This window comes from Mesitornis unicolor, unplaced genomic scaffold, assembly GCF_000695765.1.
Source record: "Mesitornis unicolor isolate BGI_N332 unplaced genomic scaffold, ASM69576v1 scaffold26741, whole genome shotgun sequence".
NCBI classification, from domain to species: Eukaryota; Metazoa; Chordata; class Aves; order Mesitornithiformes; family Mesitornithidae; genus Mesitornis; species Mesitornis unicolor.
This window is the reverse complement of record NW_010165049.1, coordinates 6,843-20,477: the sequence shown is the minus strand read 5'-3', so window position 1 is coordinate 20,477 and position 13,635 is coordinate 6,843. Positions and strand designations below refer to the sequence as shown.

Below are 13,635 nucleotides of genomic sequence, written 5' to 3'. Positions count from 1 at the left end.
AGTCCTGGTGCAGTGTGAGCCCGTCTAGAAGGCAAATGTGAGAGTGACCAGAACACAAATGAGTGCTAGGATAATGTTATTGAATGGAGAGATTCCTTTATGATTTGAGCCCTGAGGGTAGTTACCTGATCCAGCATTTAGCCTGATATTGTAATATGGCAGTCTTGGAGAAGCAGGTACAGTGTATTATATGTGCCAATGATTTCTATCTGTGCTGAGAAATAAATTTGTAAAGAACTTCCAAGAGACAACCGTCAGGAGGGATGGTGTTTTTTTTATTGAGAGATTTTATAGAGGCATTCTAGTCTGCCAAAGAAATACAGCTGCTTGTAAAGTTCACATTTTGATGATGGGTTAAACTAAACGATGTTTAACCTTAAGGCTTGAGGGCCTCTGCTGTTTTCTACTGCCCTATTTCTCTCTCCTGTTGCGTTGTAGCCTCCTGGGATGTATTTTAGCTAGGGGTTGGTAGAAGCTTTCCGTTGGATCCTGGTCTTAAAATTCGAAGTTGTCCTCTGATTCTTTTGCAGTTTACACCCAGGCTGAAGAGTGTGAGTGCACAGTCCCTGCGTGTCATAGCTTCCTCTGTCTTCTTCCATCTCTTCATTTTCTCCCTCTGCTCCCATCCTTGCCAAGAGAGTAGCAGGAAGAGGTGCTAGGGAGACATTGGGTTTTTCTGGTCTCCCGGTGCTCCCTGGAGCAAACCTCAGTAGTGCCTGAGATTTGCAACAAGTGTTTACTAAGATTCATTTCGCAGCTTTATAGGATCCCATGGCTCCAGCCTGAAGAGGAGTTTTCACCTAATGGCTGACAGTCCTCCCAGGTATCCTTTCCACACAAAGTGGTTTGTTCTGAAGAAGCAATAGTCTTTTGTTTCCAAGTGGTCTTGCTTCTAAAACCAGTTTATCATTCTCTTTGACTAGATCCCTTTTCTCCCCTATGGCCCTGATTACCTTAAGAGTGCAATAATGTACATGAGGTTTGAGAGTGGAATTGGTGGGGGAGACAAAATGTTACTGGAGTAGCCTTACGATCTCTAGTACAGCCATGGCTTTGTGGCATCTAGCTTGGATTAAAAATAAAGTGAATCTGATGTTTACTAGTCTCTGGGGGCATTTGTTTGGCTTTATGGACTCGTTGTGAGAGTCTGTGTTATCAGCAGTCTAGTCTCAGGGGAGGCCCAGGGCTGTGGACCAGGGTTGGAGAGGATCCTAAGTGTAGAACTGGCACTGATGGGTTTGCCACAGATGGGTGCTGAATTACAGTAGTGGTGGGAGAACAGGCTGGGATAACAGGGACTGTGGAGGGCCAGGATTAAAGCACAGAAGCAATATCGTGAGCACCTGCCCCTGGGATAGCAGGAGGCGGTGCAGTGAAAGGAGGGTTTTGAAGATCCAGATCTGCAGGAGGAGTGAAGATGCATGCTGCACTGTGCTGGCAGAGGCACGCTTATGAAAAACAGCTTGCGGAGCCCTGCCTTTAGTAGACCTGGTTCTGGTATCAAGGACGGTACCAAATCACTGTACTGAGCGTGAACGTTAACAAGCAAGCAAGCAAACAAGCAAAGGAGAGTCTGGTTGTGCACGCACAGGAAAGCTACAGAATCCAGCTCTTCATTGTCTCCTCTTTCTTTCTTAAGGGATTCCATCCCCCCTGCCCCCACCCTTTGCACTCTAACGCTATATTTGTGCCTTGGAGATGTGGAGATGAGCATATGATGGATGGATGGATGCTGCTTGTCTGGGTTTTTCACCACCATTTCCCCTGGGGCACTCTGTCTGCTGGCAGAGAGCACCATCCCAAAAGATGGTATCTTTTGCAAACTCGACAGCTAACAGACAGCTTCTCTCTCTGCATATTTCCCCAAAGAAGAGCAGGCTTAATCTGGTTTTTATATGGCATATTTCATTATAATCTTTTTGACTTCCCATGTTCCCAATACGCCATCATAAATAAAACGCTGGGGGTGGGAACAGCGGAGATGCTGAGGCTTCGCACTCTTGTGACACTGATAGATTCTCATTTTAAACTGTCATGGGATTTAATTGCTTGCTGAGCCACTGCACTGCACTTTCAGACACATCCTGCCACATCCTCTTAATGAGCTTAGTGGCTGCATTCACTCAGCAGTAGTTCTGTTTGCTGTGAATTAGGTGGCTTTTTTAGACCACCTATGTGATTTTAAAGAGGTAGTGGTTATTAAGGCAATATCCTTGGATTTATCCATCTTAAACAGCACTTCGTGGACTCTTAACATATAGTTTCCTCCGGCACTTTTTATGTTCCAGAAAGACAGCAGCAAGAAACAAAAACACAGGAATCTATGTGCAAAGTCAGTGTTTGTCTAAGAGGGTTTTTGGAAGCCGGATTGCTTTGGTTTGCATAGTAGCTGTCTCTGGCATGATAGATCATGCTGGAACTCACCCAATAAGTATCTCTGTTCCCAATTAGAACTGGAAATGGAGCTGCTTACGAGTGCACAGAGATGATGGCTTGGGTGGCAGCTGCTACTGTGGAGATGGAAATGATCCATTGTGAAACAAATACATTGCACTGTATAGAAAAAGGGATGGTTGGTTTTAATTTATGTTTCAAAGAGACACTGAAAAGTTGCCTAGCTCCCGACGCCTCGTAGACCAAATGTAGCATATTTAAGGACAGGAATTTGCAGCTATTTTGGTGAATCAAAACTTGAAAAAAGCCCACTGTTTTGCAGGATTTGTGACAATGTGCTTCTTTTGGAGGCAGCGGTTCAATAGAGAACGGATACAGGAATGATGCTGGCATGGGTGCTCGTTCAGATCCTACCACCGTGGTCTAAGGACCTTGATAAATAGGTTGCTGCACTGAGCTGGTAAGCAGAAATAGCCACGTTAATTTAATCACCATGAAAGGGACTCTGCCAAGTTAAGAAACATAAATTTTAATTACGTGCACACACACATATCTGAATTACAATATGTGCACCGTATTTAGCTGTGACACCAACAATACCGTGGCTTGTTTGAACAGGAAGGTTTCTTAAATAACGTTTTATTTTTCATTGATGGTTTTGGTTGATTTGACACTTCCATTTTGTATGGTTCTGGCTATTTCCTGTGTCTCCTACACTAACCAGGTGCTGTATTGCATTTGCAATAAGAATAAAAGGGAAATTTATCTACAAACTTTCTTAAAAATGTTCTATAAAAGAGTAAGCTTTTAGTTCTGGTGCTTTTACTAGTAGTTATTACTTGTAATAAAGATCATGTTCTCCGAAATGGCACTGTCTGAAGAGCCTGTGATACAAACTAGGAGTTAAAATAGAAAGAATTTAGAACAATTAGTGGGTAGCAAATGTTATTACCTATATTTAAAAAGGATTTGGACATGATTCAAGGATTTGAAGAGCCATAAATTCTACATGAACATTTGAGAAATTGATTGAAACGGTAATTAGGTATAAGCAGTAAAGCACCTGGGAAATGATGATATAGGAGGTTCTAACTGACTCCTTCTTTTTTTTTCTCTACCAAGGAAAAGCACATCTTTCTTTCTTAAAATTATTTACATGACGTGTAAAGGACTAATAGATAAGGAGGCTGACAATTTACTTAGACTTCCTGAAGACCTCTGGTATATAATAGGCTTCCAAAAAGAAACAAAATTTGGATCCAAACTTGTAGAAGAAGAGATGAAACAAAGAACAAAATGAAACTAATAAGTTTCGTTACAGGAAAAAGCTAATGGCTGGTGCACCAGGGCTTCTTGTCTGGGCCAGTGTTGTAATAAAGAAGCTGGAGAGAGGGAGAGCTTTGTAAACTGCAGACTTGCACATGGTACAATGTTATTTCCAGCCATGGTGGCCAGGTGGGTCTGTGCAGTCTCCTTGGGGAGATCCCACTGTGCTTGGTGAAGGGGTGACGGGGTGGATGTTTTAATTTGTTGTGTTCAAAATATTACTTACGGGAAGTTCTTTTCCTTGTTATTTGGTTCCTAATTCTGCTTAGTATGCAGCTTGGATACTGCAGGACACTGCCTGAGGGGTAATTGAAAGAATATTGTAATGCATTTATTGAAATGGGGGATGCGGCTTCATCTGGAAGTACCAGGTGCAGTATTGGTCCTTCTTGGGAAGATTGTTGAAGAATAAGAGGCAGTTAAGAGAGGTCTGACAGGACAGCGCCATATGGAAAACTTCCCACAGCAGAGTAATAAAAAAAGATTGTCATGGTTTATTCTGGAAAGGAGAAGAATAAAAAGAAATGACAAAAAAAGTTTGGTCAGGAGCTCCTATTTTCCCGGTCTCACAGGAAGAACAAGGAGGCAAACAGTAAGTGAAGCACTCCTTCTTTCACAGAATCACACAATCGCTCGGTTGGAAAAGCCCTCTGAGATCATCACGTCCAACCGCTCCTGTCTACCCCCTAAACCATATCCTTAAGTACCTCGTCTACCCGCTCCTTAAACACATCCAGGGATGGTGACTCCACCACCTCCCTGGGCAGCCTGTTCCAGCTTCTGACGACCCTCTCAGTAAAGAACTTCCTCCTTCTCTCTAACCTGAACCTCCCTTGGCACAGCTTGGTGCCGTTTCCCCTTGTTCTATCCCCCATCACCTGGGAGAAGAGACCAGCACCCACCTCTCTACAAGCTCCCTTGAGGCAGTTGGAGGTGGTGATGAGGTCTCCCCTCAGCCTTCTCTTTTAACCCTGCTTTAACTATTTGACTCACTCAGGTGAGGAAGCATCAAGGATAGAAGTGTATTAAAATTCAGAATGGGCTGGGCTGTTCTGTGCATCTCCAGACGAGCCAGGTTTCGGATAACTGAAAGTGATACTGCATTTATCCCTCAGGACTGAGCTGGTAGAGATCAGGATGAAATGTAGTAGTAGGGTAGATTATTTTCTTTGCATTTCTCTCCTGGACAGATCACAGGATCACAGAATCGCTCGGTTGGAAAAGCCTTCTGAGATCATCACGTCCAACCGCTCCTGTCTACCCCCTAAACCATATCCCTAAGTACCTAAGATGCTCATACCTTCTTCTGTAGCACCTGATGTGACTGTTTAGTATAGCACAACAAATATCAAAGCAAACAGAGGTTTAATTTCTCAAGCCTAGAAGACTCTCTCTGACGTTGGCTGGTGCCTTCACAGGCAGGACAGTAAGTGGAAGGGACCCCATTTGCTTCCATACAGCAGTTCCCATGGTCTGTGGAAAGCCATGATCTTTCACATGGAAACTGCATTTCGGGCATTGACTTGGCTTCTCAATTTTCTTTAGGGTACAGGCATAAGAGAAAAACAAACTCTTCTAGCTTCTATGGGAAAATCCTGGAGAGTTAAATAGGAAAGAGAAAATGAGGGATTTGGTGAGATGAATTTAATGATCCCTGGCAGTGTTTCACTATTTCTCTAAGTTAAGTGAACCATGGTTTAGATTTTGGGAGGCTTTTATCTCTGAGAATTCAAAAGGTGGTTGGGAAACGTAATTTCCTGTCTTCATTACTGTATCCTTTACAGACCAGCCATCTTCCAGGAAGGACTGAACTTATTACAAAGACTGAATTTGTTACTAAGAGGTTGTCTTTGGACCTTTGTAGGTTTTTACACTGTAAATTTTACATTCCAGATAAGATCGTGTCTGGCATTTCCCACTTTCTAGAGCTACTTAGGAATGAAAATGGACTCCTAGAAGCAACCAGTGGAGAAGAAAATGAAGGAGTTGAGCAGCAGTAAGCTCAGTGGGCAGATGGGTGGCAGCTTCCCTGAGTTTCTTTTCGCCACATTTCCTGCTCACTACCTTAGCTTTCTGGTTACTCAATCTCTCCATCAGTTAACTGGGAATAAAAGTATTACCTCACGCCTCCTTGTCAGTGAGACGTTAAATTTAATAATTAAAAAAGGCTCTGAGAGTTTTGGATGACGAGGCTCCTGGAGTGCGGCTGGTGGGAAGCTGCAGCACCACACAAAAGGAACATGCCTATTAAAGACAGCTGCCGGTTTTTGACCTTACAGCCCACCTTTCCCTCTGTCTTGATGTTCAATAACTCTGGACCAAGCAGGAAGCAGTTTGACTTTCAGATACATTCTACTTATGCCTCGCCCCTTCCTTGCTCGTTCCCTTTTCTGAATGCATTCATTTGCTGAGCGTATCGCTATCCAGAGGCAGACAGAGCTTGTCACAGTAAAGACATGTTTGTTTCTGATGCCCTTGAGCTTGCTTGAAGCTTCTCCTTCTGCTGCATATATGATGACCCCTTGGGTTTTGCAGTCCCACGAGGTTTTAAATACAAAGCAAATGCCCTTTTGCACCTAAGCACAGGACTTTGAAACCAAGCCAAGCCCACAGCCAGAGATGAGTGTGGAGGTTCCTTAGTGACTTCAGATTCAAGTGTTCAGATTTGCACATAAATCAAGTCTAAAATCCCTTCTTTCTATTGAAATGTCTGGATTTAGCTTCCAGAGGGAGGTACTAGGAGTTCATACAGGGAAATTCAATCTTTATGATTCTTTGTTGATTTCTCTTTTTTATAGCTCAAGTAAGGGACAAGTTGGGGAAGGTGGCATAATGGGGTGGCTACGCAGAGCTTAATGCTGAAAAGAGAGGCCTGGTTGAATAGACCTCCTTGTGATGAGAAGGGGGATCAATTCATTGTTGACCCCATCCCATTGTGTGGGTTGTCCTGGGAGTTTCCTTTGAAAATCCCAGTGGTTTGGGTTTTCTGCCTGGTTTGTACTCTGCCTTTCCCTCCATGAATAGAATAGCTTTTGCTGGAATTTCTGCTGGATTCTGTGGTTATTGGCTGAGCAATGCTCTCTCACTTCAGAAGACTTGAGCAAGCATGTTGTGGAAGCACTGATTAGGGACCCTGAACCATTTGCTGGCTTAAGAGTTTTTCGTATATAGAACAAACATATTCCTGGGATGCAATTGCCCCCAAGAAACAGATTAGAGTTTACTGTCCCTGGTGGAAGTGTTCATTCATTATTTGGATTGCAGGAGTGATTTGGGGCTTTAGAAGCACATGAATTTCTGCCCTGCAGAGTTTACGACTCATGGTGATGGAAAGGCAGGGAGCTTCAGGCAGACTGGGAACACAACACAGTCCTAAAAGCTGAGAAGTGGACGGAGCTATGAAATAAGGACACCAGATGCTCATTTGTGAGCGTCGGTCCTGTACATTATTACTTTATAAAATCTGTTGGCCTAGAGGAAGGAATTCATTTTAGAAGGAATGGAGTACTTGAGAAATCCATACCTTGGCACTGTCAGGTAAAGAGATGTTCAGGATGTCTCCCGGCCATAGGGTCGCTCTGAATGAACTCCTGCACGTGTAGGGCAGAGGCCAGGATGTGCAAGGGAAATGGAATTCTCCCCTAGGTTTATTTTAACATCTTGCTTCCTCAGAAACCTGCGCTGTCTCCTGGAGTCCCATGCCCCAGGCCTGCCCCTGAGCCAGCCTTTGGCTCTTCCTGCAGCGGCCGGGGCTCGGCCTGTTTCATGGGCTGGATTCTGCACTCATAGCTGTGCTGACTGGTGGTTCTTCATTGGTGTAGGCCCGTTTAAAACAAACTGAAAATCATGCCCAGTCAATATTAAAGGAAAATTCAAGACACGTCCCTTTGTTTTTTCAGTTTAAGTTCTCAGCATTGGCCCAACACTCCAGCTTTCTGCTTTCCCACATGTGAGACATGCCCTGGTGTATGAGACTACTACTTGTAGCTGTGCTGTGTAAACTGTGCCAGGTGCTGAATTGCATTAAACTATTTTTCGACTTCAGGAGATAAGATCTTCGTATTTGTTATTTCAGTAACTTAGAAAACCCTGGGTTTGTTCTTTATTTGGAGCATAGCGAGGAGTTTACATAAAGGAGAAGGATTTTTCCCCATTTATTTCCTCCTGATACAATACATCCAGACTTTTTTTTTTTCCTGTAAGCAAACACAGCAATTGAAAAGATACTGGGTTTTCAGTAAGATTGAAATGAGCCCTGTATGGGGATCCTTAGCATTTAAAAGAACAACTTGAAGCACTCTCCTCCAAGGTAGAAACACACTCGAAAGTCTGTTAGTCATCTGCCTGTCATCAATCTTTCTGCTTATTAGCTGTCTGGGGGAGACACATACACTCAGTGTGTTTTGTTTTTCAGAAGTTGATCTGCCTCTGAAAAAGGATGGATTCACATCAGAAAGTACAACTCTGGAAGCCTTGCTGCGTGGAGAGGGAATAGAGAAAAAAACAGACACTAAAGAGGAAGACACTATACAAGAAATCCAGGTAAAGGAGAGCCCCGTGCCCTGACAGCAGGGCTGGATTTTACAGTTTGTCTCTAAGCCCAGCAGACTTTGTCCTGTGGCAGAACAGTGCCTCTGTTGATGGTTGTGTCATTCTACTGTCAGAATGTTACCAAACCATTGTGCTGCGCTGCCGTGCTCAAAACGAACTTGGGATCTCACACACTTCTGTCACGAGAATCTCGGTCGTTTGGCTGTGTTCTGCACAGCTCCTGTGTAGGAATTTGTTTTGCAGCACTACGAGACGATTACATAGAAAACTGACAAGCAGAGATGGGTCCCAACCATAAACTGAATTTTAGTGCCTCAGATTTAATGCGAATTTGAACGTGGATTCGAAGTTGGATTCGCAGCTGCTGGCTGTAGACAATAACGTGTTATTGCCTTGTCTGGTCTTTTCTTATGCTGAGAAGCCTTCAGAAAGTACACAAGCAAAATAAATAATTAAAAAAATTGCATATTAATTACCTCATTTATTATTAGTGATGCAGGTATGAGAAATATTGCCTCTTTACATGCATTATGGCTTGAAAGTTACTTGTCAAGATTCCTTTTCACCCTTTAACAATGAAAAGTGGAAACACATTCGTGGGTCTGTCACTGAAGGAATTCAGCTAATATAAAGGGTTCTTGTATAAGGTGATGTCACTTTATAAAGACATCTTAAATCTCTAGGAAAGTGGGCCTCTCCTGGGGGAGCAGCAGCAAATCTTTGGTGATGCTAAGACACCTTTGTGCTATGAGTCTCTGTTAGTGATTTATAGCAGGAGCCATTGGCGATGTGTCAAACTTGGTAATTTTGGCTGAGGTACAAGATGATGCATCTAGACCTGAAACTCGTAAAAATTTGAGTGGGCAGCCCCACGCCAAATGACGCAGTAGAGCGTGGGCATCAAATCTATATTATTTGGAGCTCAGTCCTACCGGTCTGTTCGCTAGAAATTTCACATATGTCAGGACAGCAAAATTAGGACTCCTGTCCCCAGTTCCATGGGTAAAGGAGCCCAATCCAAGAGGACACATCCCATGCTCGTGGATTGAGAAAAAGCTCATTGTGAAGCCCCCTCTGTTTCCTTCTTCAGTAGTGTACCTGGGTCTATTAAGCTGAGAGCCCTAAAGCTCTGTTTATACCTGCTTCCAAGGTCACAGGACATCATGGTGCAGCATCCTTATGAGATTGACAAGTGCCTTGGATGTTGCTGTGTCATCTGAGCTTCCAGATTATCCTCAGCAGCAGTACAAGGAAAGAGACTTCGGAGATGGTGGAAGTGACACAAGTCAGGGCATTGCAGAGGAGGGACAGGGTGCAAAAACAGACAAAAAGTTGTCAGCTAAACTGCCCTAGCAGTGACCTGTTATCAGAACAGATGCCAAAGGCATGGCTTGCTGGTATTTCTTATGCAAGCACAGCTTATTTGGATTCAGCCTATAGAACAATGATTGTCGAAGTCTTTACTAGTAGCCAGCTTTCAGTGTGTGCTTTGACACCCGGCAGCTAGACTGTCCCAGATCAAAATCATGATCAGTGCCTTTTATCCGTATGACAGATAAGAGGATGCAAATCTTTCTTTTGTTCCTCTGCCATCTCTTCTGTGCCATAACTTAAAAGGGTGCAGCCTCAGTGGTTGTGAGAGTGAGCAGGTGGGATAGACGTAGCTGTAATTCCCACCTCAGTCCCAGCCACTTAACACCCCTCTCAAACTCCCAGTATCTGTCAGGAGAAGAAGATTTGGTGCTCAGCTGCGCTGAAGTCTGTTGGGCTGAGAAACTTTTAGAAAGACACCCTAGGAGAAGAAAAGTTACTTTGCTATAAAGGATAGGGGTTGCCCCTGCTAAATAGAGGCAGTCATTGGGATTTGCTGTACAGTTGGTATTTATCAGGGTTGAGGATTTTTGCCTTCAGTAAATTGGTATTCCATGTGTGTCTCCATCATTTGCTGGAGAAGGCTTAGACCTTAGCCTTTTGACCATGCATCAGAAAGGCTATGCCACTTCTATCAAGAATTAAAGTAATTACCCTGGCAGTGTCACCCATTTCATACCTGGTTACTTATTCTCTCTTTCCTAAATTGATGCTGCAATTTTAAACAAAGAAAGTGGTTTGTAATGTTTCTCCTAACTGCTTTTGTGTAGTGTTATTGTTGTAAACTAGCTCCTTCTCCTCTCACGTACGATATGATTGCAGCCTTCTCTTTTCTTTTGGAGATACTTTAAGATATGAAGCAATGTGAAAATGTAAAGTCATATCAGTAAGTTGCTTATTTTCTTACATACCACTGCTTTCCTCATGTACAACATTTTCCAAGCGCTTCCATTTCCAAAAATGAAGTCAATTAACGTATACAATTTATGTACATAGAGCTGGAACTTGCTTAACTTTTACACTCTCTAGCATTTAGTACTCTAGAATTGTGTGATATTGTATTTCGTGATGGTCTAGCCTCATTAATAGCCTCCTGAGATTCAAAAACAGAAAGAGCAAAACCCAGATGAAGACTTGATCCTCTACTACGTTCTAAAAGTTGTTTGTACTTTCAAAAAGGGGCACTGTCCGATATTAATCTTAAAAATCTAGCTCATAAAATAAGAGTGAACTTGTATAGTTGGTGATCCAAATACAGGCTTTTTAAAACGTGAAATTTCTGTTGCATTCTTTCCCACAAATTCAGAATTTGGCGCTTGAGGTATATAGAAATGAAAGCAACCGTGGTTTGCTCCTGTTCTCCCTCTGCTGGCTCTCAAACAGCTCTTAAGTAGGAATTCTAGGGAAGGGACAAAATACAGTAAGACTGAAAAATCTCCCTGTCAGTTTAGTGTCACTGGTTTGAAGCTGCCTCATGGCTGCGTGTTGTAATTTAAATGAATGGCAGCAGGGCAAAGCTCAGTTAGCCATTCCAGATGAGTCCCTTACGAAGTGGCACCGCACCATGAATGGTGGGAGTGGCTGGGACCCATTTCTGTCTTTCCAGCAGACATGACAAGGGTTGAGGGGATTTCAACAGGACGTCTTTCCATCTTAGTGTTGTGATGGTTTGTCTTGCCTTCGTCCGTGCCATGGCTGACCCGCGCATGTTTGCAGAGCAGCCGGCCTGTGTTTGGTTCTACAGAGGTCACATTTCAAAAGATCAAGATTAAAGGATTGAAATTCCCTGGCCCGGCACTCACAGTTATGTGAGATGATGAATTATTGTTCTTATTTAATAATTAATTGAAGGAACTGTTGCTGTTGTTCCTATTGACTTCAGTGAGGCCTGTACTTCCTCAGCGTTCTCATGCAGCAAGACCCCTGCTTCTAAATTACAGCACTGTACCAGTGGTGCAGGCCCTGAAAGATGGCACTTTCTAGGTCCTCTTAACAAGCTGGAATATATGGAAGAATTTCCTCTTTTTTTTTTTGCTAAACAAAGAAAATTCTGAGCTGCCAAGGAGAAAAACACTGATTTTTTTTTGTTTTCTTAAAATGCATTCTCAACATTAGAGGAAAACAGAACAAGCTAAGGTGCGAGAAACCAAATTAAAAAAGAAAATGGTGCGATTTCCCAGACAGAGCCTGCAGTTATTCGTGCTAATACTCGTGTTGCCTTGGGATATCGGTGCTCAGTGATGCCACTGTTATTTCTCAGGAAGCTTTTTTTTCCCATAGTGGACTGCTCTCAGTGGTATTTTTGTAATAAGAACTCCCTGAGAGAATTGAGGGTGGAAAGGGAAGCCAATTTTTGCTTTAGCTGACAGAAGTAGGGGTTCTGGGATCTGATTTGGCACTCGGTCATTAATCAGCTGTCACTTAATAACCTGCAGTCTCTGTGGTGAAGAGCAGCAGTTGGTTGTGTGTGTCACCTTCTTCTAACCATTCCTGTTTATTGTTCAACCGCAGAGGGTTTTAGAAAATGATGAAAATGCAGATGAAGTGAATGAGGAAGAGGATTTGGAAGAAGATATTCCAAAACGAAAGAACAGGCCTAGAGGACGGGTAGGTGGAGTCTTTACTGGAAAAAAAGGAAGGAAGCTTTCTAGTGCTCTGCTTTCTAGAGTGTACTTGGCATGTCATATGTGATAGTGATAACACTGTAGGAAATTTTCTGTCATACAGTCAAAGATTTATTTTTTTTATATTTTTTTTAGTTTATTTTTCTGAATTACCATGACAAAAGACTCTCTTGAGAGTAAAAAATCGGGGTAAATTTATTACAGTGTCGTATTTACAGTTGTAAACTGTAATGATTACGATGACATCCTGCCATTACGATGCTCTTACTTTGGAACATTTACTAATTGCAGAAAAGCGACAAATTCATTCATGACAGAAAAAAGAATATTAGTTCAAAAAGTAACTTCAACTGTGTTAAACGTTTTGCAGCTTTCTCCAAGGTAGCACTTTGTGGCTGACACTGGCCCTCCTGAGCCAATGGCAAATCTTCCATTTGCTTAAAATGGGCAATATTTTATCCTTAGGGAAGTCTGTGTCCCTTCTCTTACCTAAGATGTCTTTTCATAATTTCAGCAGGGCACCAGTTAAGTAACGAGGCCAACGTTTTAAAACTTGGAATCAACGTTTTCAATTGTGGCCCCTTAAGCTAGGCATCTGTTGTAAACATGAACACTACTCTCAGAAGTTGCAAGCGTTTTCATCTTTCTTTGGCTCCAGCAGATGCTGCAGGGGCACAGGAGCTTTACAAGTATCTTTTGATGTGTTTGTAGGAGTCAAGCAAGAAGGGCCACATTTTAGGCCAAATGAGCAGGATATAATAGCTTTTTAATAAGAGGGAGACATTAAACCACATTGAATACTTGCAATGTACTTATGCATCAGACCCTCTCTTTTGGTTTCTTCTGTTGTTGTGTTGTTTCAGTTTTCTGCTCCTCTTTATTTTGGAGCTTAAGTCCTTTAATATAATAAGATCAAAGCACTTTAATAATTGGATAAGTATATATTTCACCTTCCTTATTCTCAAAATCACCTGAACCAGTTTCTTTCTTTCTTTCTTTCTTAGCCAAAGACCCCCACCTGGAAAAAAATTTTCCAGAAAAATGTAAGTTTCAGAAAATTTGTATGAACCAGTAACCAAACCCAGGAGTTAGAATCGATACGTGCACACCAGCTTGTCTGTAGTGATCAACTAATTTTCCAGGCTAACAAACCCTTTTCTACTAAGTTGCTCTCACATAAATTGCGCATGCTGGTTAGGGCGCATGAAAGGGAGTGAGCAGCTAACAGCAAAACAGACTGCTCAGGAGAAGGGAATTTGCTGTATTTATATATCCCAGGCCCACACAAAGAAAGTCCTGAAGTTACTGTTACGTGCAAAGTTTTACTCCCCTGTGCAGGAAACTGTTTCAGCGTAGCTCTATTACTTTT

General features: G+C 42.6%; 1 long non-coding RNA gene across 1 annotated transcript in view; it reads left to right on the top strand.

The window, feature by feature from the left end:
* Window positions 1-8,133: 8,133 nt before the first annotated feature.
* LOC104548485 overlaps window positions 8,134-13,635 on the top strand; it is a 9,214-nt gene continuing 3,712 nt past the window's right edge. Inside the window, exons 1-3 of the long non-coding RNA XR_728202.1 lie at window positions 8,134-8,262; window positions 12,154-12,249; window positions 13,271-13,309. This is a non-coding gene — a long non-coding RNA (uncharacterized LOC104548485). The remainder of the gene's footprint in view (window positions 8,263-12,153; window positions 12,250-13,270; window positions 13,310-13,635) is intronic.